General features: G+C 40.0%; 1 protein-coding gene across 3 annotated transcripts in view; it reads right to left on the bottom strand.

Moving 5' to 3' along the window:
- LOC138755765 (focal adhesion kinase 1) overlaps positions 1 to 17,685 on the bottom strand; it is a 457,595-nt gene that overhangs the window by 381,662 nt on the left and 58,248 nt on the right. Inside the window, exon 2 of one of the 3 annotated variants that reach the window (XM_069922333.1) lies at positions 12,968 to 12,991. The exons of the other annotated variants lie outside the window; for them this stretch is intronic. The gene's annotated coding sequence lies outside the window, so the exon portion shown is untranslated. The remainder of the gene's footprint in view (positions 1 to 12,967; positions 12,992 to 17,685) is intronic. 3 annotated transcript variants of the gene reach the window in all.

Here is a 17,685-nt window from a genome sequence, read left to right as displayed (position 1 = left end):
TAAAATTACCAACCACTTGAATAGGGTAACCCCATTAATAAGTTAGTATTTCTTCCTGATCAAAAAGTGATTTAAAATATTGGGTATTTAAGTAATAATTTAAAAGGATTTCTTACCTACACTTATGAATGTTTTAAAATATCAATTTTTGTCTTTTAAGGATGAGAATTATATCCAAGTAACAGAGGAAGGACAGCTTGAATGGCTACAAGCCCATAATTCAAGGCAGCGCCAAGGCTGATGGCCAAACATCTGCTTGATGAGCTGCTTTCTATAAACACACCCTAGATTGAATGGGTGAAAAAAGAGTGGGCTGCCTTCAAAGGCTTGATAAATTTCAACAACTTAACAGAATCCAAATAGCTCCTGTACTTCATTTGCATATTGTTGGAAATTAAAACAACAGCATCACACCTGAATTACAAGAAGCAAAATGTGTAATTATAGAGAAACACAAAGATTGTAGATCAAAGCAAACAATGAGCTGTTGTTGGAACTCCGAGATCAGACAGCATCCATGGTCAACCAACATTTGAGGTCAGGACCCTTTATCAAAACAGAGTCTCCCCCCTTTTCTTGATCTCTCTGCCTCCAAATCAGGAGACAAACTATAGACTGGCATTTACTACAAACCCTGTAAGCATCCCATCCCTTTCTCCAAGTTTCTCTGCATCTGCTCTCAAGATGAGGCCTTCTATTCCTGCATGTGATCTGCCCCAGATGAATCTACCCCTCCCCACCCTTTCCACAAGGATTGCTCACTCTGTGATTTCTTTGTTCCATCTCTCTGTCACCCCAACCACATTCACCAAATTTGGCTCTCCAAAATCTGATACAATACCAGACTAAAATATCTTTCTCCCAGATTTTTAGAGTCATTGAATTATGAAACACAGAAACAGGTCCTTTGGCCAACTCATCAGCATCAACTAAGGAGCTTACCCTAGCTCATCCCATCTATATACCTCTCTTCTTTGGCTTGGCTTCGCGGACGAAGATTTATGGAGGGGGTAAATGTCCACGTCAGCTGCAAGCTCGTTTGTGGCTGACAAGTCCGATGCGGGTCAGGCAGACACGGTTGCAACGGTTGCAGGGGAAAATTGGTGGGTTGGGGTTGGGTGTTGGGTTTTTCCTCCTTTGCCTTTTGTCAGTGAGGTGGGCTCTGCGGTCTTCTTCAAAGGAGGTTGCTGCCCGCCAAACTGTGAGGCGCCAAGATGCACGGTTTGAGGCGATATCAGCCCACTGGCGGTGGTCAATGTGGCAGGCACCAAGAGATTTCTTTAGGCAGTCCTTGTACCTCTTCTTTGGTGCACCTCTGTCACGGTGGCCAGTGGAGAGCTCGCCATATCACACGATCTTGGGAAGGCGATGGTCCTCCATTCTGGAGACGTGACCCACCCAGCGCAGTTGGATCTTCAACAGCATGGATTCGATGCTGTCGGCCTCTGCCATCTTGAGTACTTCGATATTAGGGATGAAAGCGCTCCAGTGAATGTTGAGGATGGAGCGGAGACAACGCTGGTGGAAGCCGGTAGGTGATGCCGGTAGAGGACCCATGATTCGGAGCCGAACAGGAATGTGGGTATGACGACGACTCTGTATACGCTAATCTTTGTGCGGTTTTTCAGTTGGTTTTTCCAGACTCTTTTGTGTAGTCTTCCAAAGGCGCTATTTGCCTTGGCGAGTCTGTTGTCTATCTCGTTTTGCTTAATCACATTGTCTTTAGAGAGGAAGCCAGAACTGCAGTGTTCCAGGAGCAATCTCACCTATACCTTGTATAACCAATTATTGCACTCTGACGAAGGTGAATGGGCCATACTTCATAATTTGTCTACATGTATCTCTAGTCTCAGGGAATCATACCCTGGACCACTTACTCTCCCCAGGGTCCATCATTCATTGTGTAACTTCCCAAAATGCATTGCTTCACACTCGTCCAGGTTAAATTCCATTTGCCATTCCCTTGCCTACTTTCCCAGTTGATCCATGTTCTGTTGTAACCATAGATAACCTTCTTCAATGTCCACCATTGGCAAACTCCTCAGTATGTCCTTGTCTCATTCGTGGTGCTGGCTGATTCATCATTGTATTCTGTGCTTTCAGCCTTGTTATCAATTTTAGTATTACTCAGATCGATTCATTGGAGCCTCACACACCTGTTCTAATATCTCAAATTCATTATTTGGTCAGTTCATTGCTTGCCACCATGACTGAACTGCTGAGGAATCTTATTTTATAAACTTCATATTGTATTAGTGGCCCATTACACCTTGATGCCTTCCAGATTCAATAACAATGTAGCCTCTTCTTATTGTGACACATTATTATGGTTGAGCTAATAGAAAATCTTTTATTGAAGACAATAGATTCTCAACTAACAGCAGTATCAGGTACAATATATCAGAAATCGTACCACATGCTGCTTTCGTCCTTGAAAGGTGAATTTATACTTGTATAAACTGGAGTATTTCTCTCCTCCAGGCTTATTTCATGAAGGCAGGCAACCTTGAATCAGCTCCATGATTAAAACAATGCATGCTACACTTTTACATTTTTTTAAACAAATGTAGCACATAGGTTACATGCCACATGCGGTACAAGGTCATGACTTGAATACAGTTTGTGCTCTCATCTCAATGAATTTGCTCTTTTATCCTTGCTTAGACGTACAAGTTTCTAAATGGTGGAAAACGGCTCAATCATTTTTGAAAATAGCTAATCTGGAAGTAGTTTTGCCAAACAAATGCTATATTTGTCAACAGTTTAATGACTGAACAGTGTTTCATAATCTGCTAGTTTTAGGCTGCGCTGAAATAGTAAAGGCACACCTTTGGTGATAAAAAGAAAAATATTTTTAAATGATGAAAGTTTAAATGGGAAATGTTTATGCTCAATAGGACGAACAATCTTGTACAAGAATCACAGAAAGAAACATGCAAGTGTAACAAGACTTTATGTCTTCATTGCTAGAGGATACAAGTACAAAGGGCACCTTACTACAGGGTATACAGATGGTGTTGAAACTAATTTAAATAAGGGTGGACTCGCATTCAGGTAATCACCACCCCTTCCCACACCATTATGATCCTAGAAAATAGACTGCAGAGTGATTTTCTACAACATGCCACCATATCATCTGTGCCTGCTTCAATAAATGAAATTTGAGGAAAAAAAACTATTTCTGTGAGAGCAAATCTCAAATTTCCCGGTATTAATTTGTCAACTCTAAAAGGGCAAATTTCCATAAAGCAGGGCTTAGCCAGACTCATTCCTCATTCAAATAAGGAGAGACAAAAGCTGAAGTCTCGATAAAGAATCATACAACATGGAAACAGGCCATTTGGTCCAACTCATAATGTCAAAGCATTGAAAGCGCGATGGATCATCATCATTCATGGATGAACTTCATTACAGAAATAATGGAATTATATCACCTTGACACAGGCTAATGGGTTCAAATCATCGATGCCAAACAGTGGGCACTCTTCCATATTAATCTCCTATATTCTTCTTTGCCTAAGCAATTCAAGTGCACCTCGAGGGACATCTTAAATGTCATCAGTGACTCAGCTTCAACCACTCAACCATTCCAGGCACTTTGTGAAGAAAGTGTCCTTCGTATTCCTTCAAATCTCTAATATTTTTTAATTTAGACATGCAGCCAGTAACAGGTCATTTCGGCCCACGAGTCCATGCCGCCCAATTTACACCCCGTTAACCTACACCCCCGGTGTGATTTGAACAGTGGAAGGAAACCCACGCAGATAGGGGGAGAACTCCTTACAGACAACTCTGGATTCAAACCCAAGTCCGGTCCCGTTCATTGACACTGTAAAGGCATTGTACTAACCGCTTTGCCAACCATGCCACTCTTTTCCCTTTTCTAAAACCTACATGTCCAATTTTAACCAGGAGAAATGTTTCATGCAGTAAGTACTATATACATTCCTTAATTTTACATACCTCAGTTGTTTCCCCTCTCAACCTTATCTGCTCAAGGAAGATCAGACCTAGCTACTCCAGTCTCTCTTCACAGCTTTACTGCTCTATCCTAGACAACTTCTGGTGAATCTCCTCTGTACTGACAGCAGAGAATCAAATTTATCCATCCCAACCAATTCTGGCAAGTTGTTTTCTTACAATTGGTCTATACGAGCCTGACTAAGGTTTTGAAATGAAATTAAACACTCCCTTCATTTGACGAGCTACATTCCTAAAGTCCACAACCTCTCCTTCCTTCATTTGTCTATTTACATTTTGCTTCAATTTTTTTTCCTGGCTTTTAGCATGAGGGCAATCCTGGATAATATTTGAGAAAACGAAATCTCCCAGGACTGAAACTATTTTTTACTGTATCTCTCTGATATTTGTCCACATATCTATTCTTCTATCTCCTGTGGGTGAATCTTCATCACAACCCCTGCAAAGTGTCACCACCTTTTTTTGCTTCTAATCTTTACCTATATAGTCTCATTTGAGAGGGCTTCAAGAATTTCCTCCCTCAATACTGAAGGAAAGCGATCTTTGATGAGTAGAACAATATCTCTTCCCCTTCTCTAGCCTGAAAATTATATTCCCTGGAATTCTAAATTCACTGAGAAAATAGGAAGCTGCAACAGGGTGGATATGGACAGGATCATTCCCTGGGCTTGGTGAACAAGAACTTAAGAGACAATCTCTAAATAAAGGGTTGGATATTTATGATTTAAATGAAGAGAAACTGTTCCATTAAGGAAAGTTAATCTTTGGAAGGACACAATGAGTCAAATGGTATCTGTAGAGGCAAAAGGTGCATGTCAACATTTTGGGTTGGGACGATGCTTCAGGGAAACAAACACTTCAACCCACAGTCTGCACTGAACATTAACAGTACTAATCGTAAGGGCTTTAACTCAAAATTTTGACTGACCATTTCTACCCAAGGATGCCATCTGATCTGCTAAATTTCTCCAGCAGTTACAGTGTATTTTGTCTGCGTAGTTACAAGGAGAATGAGAGAACTCTACACAAACAGCACCCAACGACTGAACCCTGGACTCTGGCACCATGAGGGAGCAGCTCTGCTCGCTGCTTTCTGTGCTTTCCCAATAGCAGAGGAAACTCAAGGAGCCAAATGGTTTCCTCCTATTTTTCATATTTTTAGGCTCTTAATTTTAGTGTGGTCATTAAATAAAATGCAGTTTTCCATCTCTCTGCAAACCAAGTGTAAAAATCTCTGGACAAAAATACTTATGATGCCCAGGTTTATCAAACTGTATTTAATAACCACCAGAGCTTATCCAACTCACATCACTAACTTCAATAACTCAATCAGGTTAACTAGTTTTGGAGAGAAAAAAAGAATTGCAGATACTAAACACCTGAAAAAGAACAGAAGTTGACATAGAAACTAAGCAATCAGATACCTTCTTTGGAGAGAAACATTTCAGGTTGATAAAGGATGGGAATAGTTGACAAAACTGGGTGCTGGGAAAACTGTTCAATCTTCTGAGTTTGGCCTTCTCAAGTGTTTGAATAAAGCTACCATATATTTAAGCATACAAATCTACCAATGTACAAGTCAAACCCCCCTCACCCCCCACCCCCGTCCCTTTCAGCCTCATTTTAAGGGTTTTATGGTATATCCAGTGTATAATCCCCATTTTCTGGCTGTCTCAGGTGCCCCGTTGATCAGCATACAAGTCGACCCCCATAGATTGTGCAGATTGATCTGTTGTGCGTTGACTGGAGGTGATTGCTATCATGGAGGGTCCATTAACAAAACGCAGCATGTGATGAAAATGTAGTGAGCTTTAAGTCGAATGTGATAGAAATGGTCATAAAAAACCAACACCTGCGCTACTGCAAGAAAATTTGATGTGCATGAGAAGTTGGTAAGACTTTGGAGGAAGAAAGAAGAGACTAAGAAACATACCAAAAAGGCAATGACTTTGAGAAAAGGAATCACTTGTTGGCCAGAGTTGGAAAATCATGTTGAAGAATGGATATATGAACAGAGACAAGATTGCTACATAATCATCCCAAATAAAATAAGAACATTTGGTCTGCAGTGAACCAAGTCACACCCAGACCTCAGTGATGATTTTGAGGCTACAGTTGGCTGGTGCAATCGTTTCATGAACAGGAAAAATCTGATATTATGCCAAAAAACAAAAATTGCACAGAAACTACCAAAAGATGTTGATCATAAAATTGCAAGTTTTCATCAGTTTATTATACGTAACAGGCAGAAACCCCAGTTTGCACTGGCAAATACTGGAAACCTGGATGAAACCCCCATGAATTTTGACATGATAGGCAATAGTACAGTGGAATGGAAAGGTGTTAAAACTGTGCAAGTAATAACACAAAAAGACCAGGTTTGCCCTGGTGTTAACGTGCATGGCTGACAGGACAAAGACCCATCATAATCTTCAAATGCAAAATTAAACAAAAAATGAAATTCCCTGGAGATATTTTTGCACATTTTCATGAAAAAGTAGGAATGGATGAAAATGGTGTAAAACTATGGATAGACAGGTGGCCAGATGGTTTACGCAAAGAACGGAGTTTGCTAATTAACTGAGAACACTAAAAGTAGATTAGCACTACATAATACTTACATGGCAGCTATCCTGCGTGGTTTGGCGTCTATTTTGCAATCTCTCAATGTCTGCTTGAACAAGCCATTCAAAGACCATGTGCACGAGGAATGGAATACATGGATGCCGAGTGCCAAAGAGTCATTTACAAAAGGAGGAGCAATGCGTGCTGCTTCACTCGATATACTGTGCAACTTCGTGCTCAAGGCATGGGACTAAGTTAAAATAGAGACTGTGATAAAATAGTTTAAAAAGTATGGTATCTCTTGTGCAATTGATGACATGGAAGATGATTTTTTGTGGGACACTGATGACGAAGCTGAAACTGCCTCATCAGATATAGACTGGGACCCTTATAATGACTGTTTAAACAGTGAGAAGATGGATGTACTTGCTGCCATCTTTGCTTCAGGCGATGATACCGAGAGTGATTTTGAAGGGTTCTAAATGTGTTGTTGTTATCAGATAATGATAGTTGCCCCCCCCCCCCACTTTTTTTGTTCCAGAAAAATCAGGTGTTTTTGTATGACCCATGTAAAAGTTGATATCCCCTTTTTTGGCCTGAAAAAGTGGTCCAAAAAATTTGACCATTACTCAAGTATATACAGTATCTCCATGTGCCAATCTAAGAGTCTTTCAAATGTCTGTTTTGTGTTAGCCTCCACCACCACCCCTGCCAATGCATTCCAGGCACCTACCATTATGTGTGTATGAAATTGTCTCTGATGACTCCCTTAAATTCTCCTCCAATCACTTTTAACAAATACCCTTTGGTATTTGCTATGGTCACCGACTAACAAGGTGCTGGGTGTCCATCCCATCCATGCCTCTCAATCTTGTACACTTCTATTAAGTCATCCTCATCTCTCAAAAGAGAAAAGCCTTAGCTTGGTCAACCTTATTTCATAAGACGTTCTCTCATTTAGGGATTATCCTGGTAAATCTCTTCTGCCTCCTCTCCAAAGCTTCCACATCGTTGCAAAAATGAAGTAAGCCGAAATGAACGCAATACTCCAAGTGTGGTCTAATCGGAGTTTTACTAAGCTGCAACATCACAGAAATCTGGACAAATCAATCCAGACAATTGCGAAGGGATGCATTTCAACTTTCCCAAGCGCATTCCTTCACAATTGTCTGGATTGAACTCCATATGCCAGTTTTCTGACCAAATCTGCATCCTGTCTATATTCTGCAGTAACCTACAACAACCTTCTACACTATCCACAATACCTCCAACCTTCTTGTCATCTGCAAGCTGACTGACCTAACCCTGCACTACTTCATCCAAGTCATTTATAAAAATCGCAAAGAGCAGGTGTCCCAAAACAAATTCCTATTGAACATTGCTTGTTACCAATGACCAGAAATTATACATTCCATCTACTACTGCCCTCTGCTTTATGGAGGCAAGCCAATTTCAAATCTGCACAGCCAAGATTCCATGGATCCCAAGCCTCGTGTCTTTCTGAATGAGCTTACCTGGAGAATCTTGTCAAACTCCTTACTAAAATCCATTTTCATCTCATTCACCACCCTACCTTCATTAATTTATTTTGTCTCCTCCTCAAAAAACTCAGTTGGGCACATGAGATACGACCCACCACTCACTAAGCCCTGCCAGCTACCCATGAGAGGACTATATTTCTCTCTGTTGATCTAACCAAAGCATTTGACACTGTTGGCAGAGATGGCCTGTGGAAGCTCTTACCAAAATTTGGTTTCCCCCACACCTAACCAACATCACCTGTCAGTTCCATGAAGGTATGGAAGGCCGCATCAGACCCATTTCCCATCAGCAACGGCATAAAACAGGGTTGTGTTTTGGCTCCCACTCTGTTTGGACTATTCTTCGCTGCTGTTCTTCAGGATGCCACATCAGACCTGAAGTTAGGGGTCTTCCTACAAACGAGGGCTGATGGCAGGCTCCTCAGCCTCAAGTCTGAGAGCAAAAACCAAAATCAAGGACATTGTGGCGCATAAGCTACAGTTTGCTAATGAGGGTGCACTGGTTGCCCACTCTCTCGAAGACTTACAGCAAATCACCAGTCACTTTAAGAACATACGAGATAGGAAGAGTAGGCCATCTGGCCCATCGAGCCTACTCCGCCGTTCAATAAGATCATGGCTGATCTGATCATTGACTCAACTCCACCGACCTTCCTTTTCCCCATATCCCTTAATTCCATTTTTATGTAAAAACCTATAACTGAACCTTAAGTACGTTTAATGAAGTAGCCTGAACTGCTTCTCTGGGAAGAGACTTTCACATATTCACCACTCTCTTGAAAAAAAACTTTTACCCTCATCTCCATTTTAAATCTACTCCCCTGAATCTTGAGGCTCTGTCCCCTAGTTCTCATCTCACCTACAAGTGAAAACAATTTTCCTGCCTCTATCTTTATCTATCCTTTTCATAATTTTATGTTTCTATAAGATCTCCTCTCATTCTTCTGAATTTGAATAAGTATAATCCCAGGTGATTTAATCTCTCCTCATAGGTCAATCCCCTCATCTCTGGGATCAACCTGGTGAACCTCATCTGGTCTGCCTCCAAGGCCAGTATGCCCTTCCTCGTATGGAGGCCAGAACTGCACACAGTACTCCAGGTGCAACCTCACCAGTACCTTGTACAGTTGCAGCATGACCTCCCTGCTCTTGAATTCAATTCCTCTAGTGATGAAGGCCAACATTCCATTTGCCTTCTTGCTGTACCTATCACTCAACGTTTTGCGATTCATGCACAAGCACTCTGCAGTCTTTCACCATTTAAATAATTTGCTCTTCTATTTTTCCTACCAAAGTGGATGACCTCACATTTACTAATGTTGTACTCTTTCTGCCAGTCCTTTGCCCACTCACCTAATCTTGCCAGTGCTGCCAAGAGCTACAGATTGACAATCAGCATGAAAAAGACGGAGGTTTTGTACCAACCAGCCCCTGATTCAAGCTACGAAGTACCACTGTCCTCATTGAGGACACTTATCTCAATGCTACCAACATGTTTTACCTGGACAGCAGAATAACATCCTCAGGTTCTCTAGATGTATAGATTGAGTCAAGAAACAAAAAGGCCTGCTTTGCATTTGGTCAACTGAACGATCAAGTTTGGTCATCAAGTCCAAAGTGTACATGACCATTCTCATATCAGCCTTGCTATATGGATGTGAGACAGTTTTAAATTTGGAGATGTCAGCCCAGTTGCGCTGGGAAGGACATGTTGTCAGAATGCCTGATAGAAGACTGTCCAAAATCATCTTGTATGGCCAATTGTCCCATGGTACTTGAAAACGAGGAGGCCAGAGGCTACTGTACAAGGATGTACTGCACAGGAGCCTCAAGAAAGCTGACATTGCCCCATCAACATGGGAGGATCTGATTCAAGTTCGCTCACAGTGGGGGGAACGCCATCAGAAAAGATGTGAATGCTGGTGAGATCAAGCTCAAACAGGCAACAGAGGAAAGGCACAGGAAGCGCCACAACAGAGCTCCTGCCCCTGCTGCCCCTCCAGGCCTCACCTGGCAAACAGGGCTTGTCACAGATCGGCCTGTCCAGCCCCTCCAGGACGCACCTATCAAACCCCACAAACCAAATGAAAAGAACCATCATTATCCTGCGGGATGGAGAGGCAGAAAATGTGTACAAAGTAGTTTCAGACCACGATAGAGATGGAAATGAACTGGAAGATTGAACCAGTTGTTCTATGTGGTGTGAAATAGAAAGCGGAACGTTAAGATTTGTGCACATGGTGTTTGAAGTTTAAGCTCTCATAAAAAAACTTAAGCTCCCTGCATTTCTATTTTTAAATAATTTGTCGTCTCACATCTCTCAAAAGAAATCAACTACAAATACCAATTCTATCGGATGAAATCAATAGGTGGATATCAATGAAAAACTATTTAGCTGCTGGCATAGGCTTGGATGTGAAGTTCTGACAACATGCAAACAGAAGTACATGCTGACATTCAGTGCTAATGCAAAGTTAAGAGCCACTAAAAGGTGACAAGCTGAGCTGAACTGAAAAAAAATTTATTAAGTAACAATAAAATACACAGCTCTGTAAACAAAGACTAAGGCTCCAAAAGGCATGTTGGATCTATAAAAAAAAAATTGATGGAAGGATTTTTAATTCTCATAAGGAAGTTTAATAACATTGTTTTTTGGGAGAAAAAAAATCCTCAAGTTGTATGTTTAATTGGTATGAAACCGTTCAGCAATGTATTTATAGATTGGCAACAGAAAATGTTATTTCAGGCCAGTATTTGGTTAAACTCAAAAGAAAAAACACCATGAATCTTCAATTGCAATACAAGATGATCAGTTCACACAAGATCTGCCATACATAATGTGATACTCTTTTGCTTTGATCAATCACCCCAAATTACAAGCTGTTTTTATCTTTAGGGATACATTGTTGCTTATCACCATCAAACACATGGAATCAACCATTTTAAAGTCCTTTATGCATTTCAATTCTCAAAGATCAAGTCCAGCCATTTCAAAGAGCATCATTTTAAAAGCATCTTTCCCTTACAGAGACACACACGAGACACCCCAAGTTCAAGGCAATGGTATTTTTAAATGTTAATTTATTCATGATTTAAAATTTGTATGGCTTGAGAAAACGGCTTACAACAAAAAAATTTGCTCTGCCAGTGCCAAAAACTTTACAAATGATCAGGCAAACATCTTAAAACTAAAATTTTCAGATAGCCTCAGAGGTCGTCTTGTTAATCAGAAAAGGCATGATGAATCAACTGACCAAAGTGTTCAATATTCCATTTCCATTTAAGAAAATCTTCCATATGAACAAGCACCTGCCCAACTGCAACAACACCCCAATACTCAGAAAGTAATTTTTAGCGGTATCCACCTCAGAATGGCAGCATTTCATCAGAAAATTAATTGTACATGAGAAAGGAGGGCAAAATGTCTTGAAGCCTTGAATTCAAGAGTAGGGAGGTTATGATGAAATTGTACAAGGCATTGGTGAGGCCAAATTCGGAGTACTGTGTAAGTTTTGGTCACCAAATTATAGGAAAGATGTGAACAAAATAGAGAGAATGCAGAGAAGGTTCACAAGAATCTTGACAGGATTTCAAGGTTTGAGTTACAGGGAAAGGTTGTGCAGACTAGGGCTTTTTTCTCTGGAGCGTAGAAGATTGAGGGGGGACTTGATAGAGGTGTTTAAGATTTTAAAAGGGACAGACAGAGTAAATGTGGATTGACTTTTTTCAATTAGGAGTGGGGGAGATTCAAACTAGAGGGCATGGTTTAAGATTGAAGGGGGAAAATTATAAGGGGAACATGAGGGGAAATTTCTTTATGCAAAGGGTGGTGGGGATGTGGAATGAGCTTCCGACAGATGTGGTCGAGCGGGATCATTGGTTGCATTTAAGGAAAGACTGGATCGTTACATGGAGAGGAGAGGACTGGATGGGTAAGGACAGAGTGCTGGTCAGTGGGACTAGGAGGGTGGGGATTTGCTACGGCATGGACTAGTAGGGCTGAACTGGCCTGTTCTGTGCTGTAAGTGGTTATATGGTTAAAGGCTTAAATCACTTTGCTACACACTGATGTGACTCTTTTGTCGTTGCACAGCACACAAAAGCTGCACATCAGAAACAATCTACATCAATCACTGCAGCTCACAAGCTCCAGCAGACTGGGCTGTTTGTCCCACAGATGGGCTCAGTCCATATTATTTAATCTGCAGTTGAAAATTATGCAGCCTTTGTGTTGGCAATGATTTACTCAAAAGACTGGATTCTGAAGTGCAATTTCAGTCTTATGATGTGACTAATGCACGAGAGTCACAATCATATAAAACTATTGATCACACAATAGATTTAGCAATATAAATAATTGTCCGATAGGCAGTAAGCCATTTCACAAGTTGTCATCTGCCAAAATAATTATTTTACAGTTAGCTGTGGATCCAAGTGATGCTGTTAAAATCTTCTAAATATCGTATACCAAGATTTCAACATTTGAGGATTATACAACTAATTCAGTGGGCTACTTAAGAGGAACACTTTCATCCTGTCTTTAGTCTCCATTCCCTTCAAAATAATAATCAGGCTGTCATCATCTTCCTGTTAAGGTTCATATATTTGTGTAACTTTCCCTATGGCCCAAGTATCCCAGGGGTCTAGATGATAATGTAACAGCTGAGGCTCACATAAACAGCCCCCTATAACAGTGTAGAACACAACATACGCAGACAAAGGTGCACAAAGCAGGATTTGAAGCCTGCAGTTTCTTAAAATATATCAGTATGTCAAAAATATTACTGCACATTTAAGTGATTGTGAAGAAAATATTAATTAATTTATATAAATATAAATTAATGTTGTCAAATTAGCTTACCAGTTACTGAAGTACTCACCTTAGCATACATTACAAGAAAAACCTGAGGGAAGAAAAAAGATTTTGATGCTAGATGCATGTATCAATTTCTAAATATTTCCTGAAACGAGGTGAGCAGATATTCCAAGTGTGGTCCAACCAGAGTTTGTAGAGCTGCAACATAACCTCACGACTCTTGAACTCAATCCCTGTTCTCATGAAGGCCAGCGCACCGTATGCCTTCTTAACCATCTTATCAATTTGCACAGCAACTTCAGGGGATAGGGATGTGCGCATGCACACAATGCACTCCCTAACGATTGGGACAAAGACACTTTTTTTCTTTATTTTCCCCTGTGCTTTACAGTTTTAAATTTGTAATCAAACAATTCCCATACAATTTAAGTGCACTTTCCAATTTTATTCAAGGATATTTGTATATATTTTGGTTTGATTATGTAGAAATTACAGAACATTTTATGCATAGTTCCCTCATTTCAGAGTACCACAACGTTTGGGACATTTGACTTCACATGTGTTTACAAGTACTCAGCTATTTTTAATTGGTGCAGGTACAAGACAGCTAGGCTTCTAAGCTTTTGATTACCTTACCTTTCATGTCTGTATTTGCCATTTTTCAACAGTTGTGCCAATAAAACTTAAAGAAGCTAATATGAGGCTGAAAAATAATAAAACATTAAAAGACATAGGCCAAATTTTAGGATGACAAAAATCCACACTTCGAAACATCATAAAGAAAGAAGAAAGAGCATACTGGTTGGCTCAGTAATCACAAAGGGACTGGTAGGCCAACGAAGCTCTCCACTGCAGATAAGTCATCAAAATATAGAAAAATTCAAAAACCCCTGACAGACCGATCAGAAATGTTCTTCAGGTGGCAGGTGTAGATGTGTCGACGACTACTGTCCCCAGATGACTTCATGAACTGAAATACAGAGGCAATACTGCAAGGTGCAAATGATGGCAAAGGTAATATGCTTTAGATCTTAGGCAGTTCCTCTCCGCCTCTGCACATTGCTCTTGCCATCACTCCGATGAAGGTTAACCTTGGTCTCACCTGTCCACAAAATCTTTTCCAGAATTCTACAGACTCTTAAAAACTTCTTGGCAAACTGTAATCTGGCCATCCTATTTCTGTGGCTAACTAGCGGTTTGCCTCTTGCAGTGTAGCCTTTGTATTTCTTGAAGTCTTCTGCAGACAATTGTCATTGACATATCCACACCTGCCTCCTGAAGAGTTTTTCTGATCTGTCAGACAGTGTTTGGGATTTTTCTTCATTATGATGAGAATTTTTCTGTCATCAGCATGGGAGGTCTTCCTTGGAATTCCAGTCCCTTTGCAATTACTGAGCTCACAATTATTCAATTTCTTCTTAATGATGTTTCAAACAGTTGATTTTCATAATCCTAAGGTTTGAGCGACATCTCTTACTGTTTTACTCTTGCTTTTCAGCCTTATAACGGCTCCTTTGACTTTCCTTGGCACGACTCTGGTCCTCACGTTGAAAAATGGCAACGACAGACTCCAAAGATGATAAAGTTTAGAAGCAAGCCTAGCTCTCTTACACCTGTACCGATGAAGCATACCTGAATACTCACAAACATCTGTGAAACCAATGTGAAACCATTATGGTGCCCTAAAATGAGGGGACTACAACTAAAAAGTGCTGTAATTTCTACATGGTCAAACCAAAATGTATACAAATAACCTTGAAAGAAATCTGGAGTGTGCACTTTAATTACACATAAATTGTTTGATTATAAATTGAAAACAGTGAAGTACAGGGGCAAATGAGGGAAACGTCTTTATCCCAAACATTATGGAGGACAGTGTGTGTGCATGTGCATGCACGTGTAGACAGACACACACATACATGTATATATATCTATAGATATCTATATATCTATAGATATCATATATACACACATACGATTATTAAACATCCACAGATTTCAAAAGGGAAATCATTTCAAATAGATACTGATCCTTTGCAAATACAAATTTCTTCCAATCTCATTCCTGAATGGTCAATTGCTAATTTGAGACTATGCTCACAAAGTAGAGGAAACAGTAAAGACCTATTTTTGCCTCAGAATTTGCTATGATTCCACGAGAACTTCAATCTTTACAACTTTTCTTCGAAGCCACTGCCATCCTAAGGATCAATCTGGTGAATCAATTTTGTATGTACTACAGGACATATTATCCTCCTTTGAGTATGGGTCTCAAAGCTCAGTCTAAACAGGATGCCTGTCTTTCATTTAATAAATTATTTGCGATAAAGGTCAGGTATTATTTGCCTTTCTATTTATTTGCTGTACTTTTACCTGACAAACTGGCACAGATTGCTGTGTTTTAAATATTTTATTTAAAATATAAAAACCATGATACATGCAATCAAAAAGATAAACATTACAAATATAGTAAATATAGTAAAAATACTCCCCCCCCAACCCCCGAACCCATCTCCCCATATCTATCCCTATCCTCTCACCCATATCTAACCTTTAGAAAGAAAGAAAAATTGGAAAGAAGGAGATACAATCCACAATAACATAATTAATTAAATACCATGGATTAGAACACCACCACCACAGCATGGCCAGAGAATTCACAATTTTAAACCCACATATTCCAAATAAGGGGTCCAACTTTATGATCAAAGAATTAATTATCTTGTAAATGTTGTTACTTTTTCCAACAGCATGCAAGATCTCAATTCCATATGCCATCGAGTAAACTCAAATCAATCTCATTTTTCCATAGATTGCTCTGTTCATGTGCAATGAATGGTATGTTCACCAATATTTATTAGTTGCTTCATTTAAAAAAAACAATAGTCTATTCTTCCTATCAAAATAATACACAAAATTTGGTCGAGTAACAGCAAACGATGAAAGTAAGAAATTAATCAGATGTAAAATTTGGCAGCACAATGACAGATAATTTAATCCAGACAGGTGAGGTGATACATCTTGGGATGTGAAGCACATACAGTAAGTGGCAGAGACCTCGGGACCAGTAATGTACAGAGGACCCTTGGGGTGCAAGTTCATAGATCCCGAAGTTGGGGGAGAGAGTTTAAAACTAGAGGGTATAGATTTTAAGTCAAGAGGGCAGAAATTTCAGTGGTTCTGGTGGGGGCAAGTTTTTAAACACAGAGGGTGGTGGTTGTACAGAATCATCTTCCATAGAAAGTGGAAGCAGATAGAATTTCAACATTTAAAATGGTGGCCGATAGGATTTGCGTGAATAGGCATTGTGGTCTGTTGGACCTAAGGGCACATTCTGAACTGTACAACTTTATTACATAACTCAGATTTTTACACATTATATTCCACTCATCATTCATCACCTTTCTCACTTGTCTATCGTCAACTCTTGGATGTTCCTCGCATCTTTCTTCCCCAACCAAGCTCTACATCAAATTCCAGATGCCAAAGAGAGACACTGATGGTGGAATCTGAAGCCAAGCACAATTCCGTATCCTGACCTCTTTGCTCCTGTCCACTTTCCTCAGTCCTGATGAAATTTTGACTCAAAACTTTGACCATTCTTTTTCTCCCACTGATTCTGCTTGATCTGCTAAGGAACTCCAAATGTCAAGCTCTGTCACTTCATCATTAATACAAATTTTATTAGCTTCAGGTCTAGAATTGATTTTAGTGAAATCACTCTGCAATAATCTGCCAGCCTAAGTCAACCCATTTATTTCCTCTGTGAATTTTGCTTTTTAACCATAGTTAAAAAGGTCATAGACATACATATACAGCATAGTTACAGGTCATTTTAGACCCCAAGTCTGTGCTGCCCAATTTACACCCCTTTAATCTACATCCCCTGTACGTTTCGAATGGTGGGAGGAAACTGGAGCCCCCAAGGAAAACCCATGCGGACATAGGGAGAACGTAATGTTACAAGCCCAGAGGACCCCAAAACCCAGCAGCAATAGATATTCACCAAGACAAATCATTACTTTAACAAAAGTTGCTTTTAGTTATCTTTAAACATGAAAACAGAAGCACACTTTAACTTATCACTATTGACTTAACTAACCTAACTTAACCCCCTTCTAATTCTAAGCGCACGTGTATGTAATGTGTGTAAGTTCAGAAAAGTTCTTTGATTCACAGTCCAATCTCACTTCTCATTCCTCCAAGTTCACTGGTTGCAGGCAATTCTTATACTGTGCACAGAATTTAACATTTATGAATTTCATCAGGCTTTGGTACTTGAAGGGTAAATGGTTACTGCTCAGGAAAATTCTTGCCAGTTTTCAGAGAGAAATTTGTTGTTCACTGGAAACCCACAACTGATTTTTTGTAACCAGCCACCTCAGTGTTTTGCCGAAGAAACCCATCAGGGTTTTCTAGATGATAACCTTTCTTTCACAGAGTTCCTTTTTGTTTCCCTTATTTCAAGTGAAACATTAGAGAGCCAGTCCTCTCCTCTTGTATGGACCACAAGGACTTTGACCAGGCAGAATTAAGCACCCACAAACCATTTTCCAAATGGGTTTTTTTTTCACAAGCTTGCTAGCTTGTCCTGTTCCAGTCCCAGCTGCTGTTGCTGACTGTAAAATTGCAGAACTGAATTCCCTCTCTCTCAGAGAGAAAACCTGTTTGACTCTCTCTGCTTGCAAAACCACATGACCTTCTTAGAACATCAAGTTCCATTCCAGACAGCAGGCGGCTCTGATAATTTCTTTCATCTGTTGCTTTTTTTGTTAACAACAA

The sequence above is a fragment of the Narcine bancroftii genome, chromosome 2, assembly GCF_036971445.1.
Source record: "Narcine bancroftii isolate sNarBan1 chromosome 2, sNarBan1.hap1, whole genome shotgun sequence".
NCBI lineage: Eukaryota > Metazoa > Chordata > Chondrichthyes > Torpediniformes > Narcinidae > Narcine > Narcine bancroftii.
This window is presented reverse-complemented; position numbering and strand designations above follow the sequence as displayed.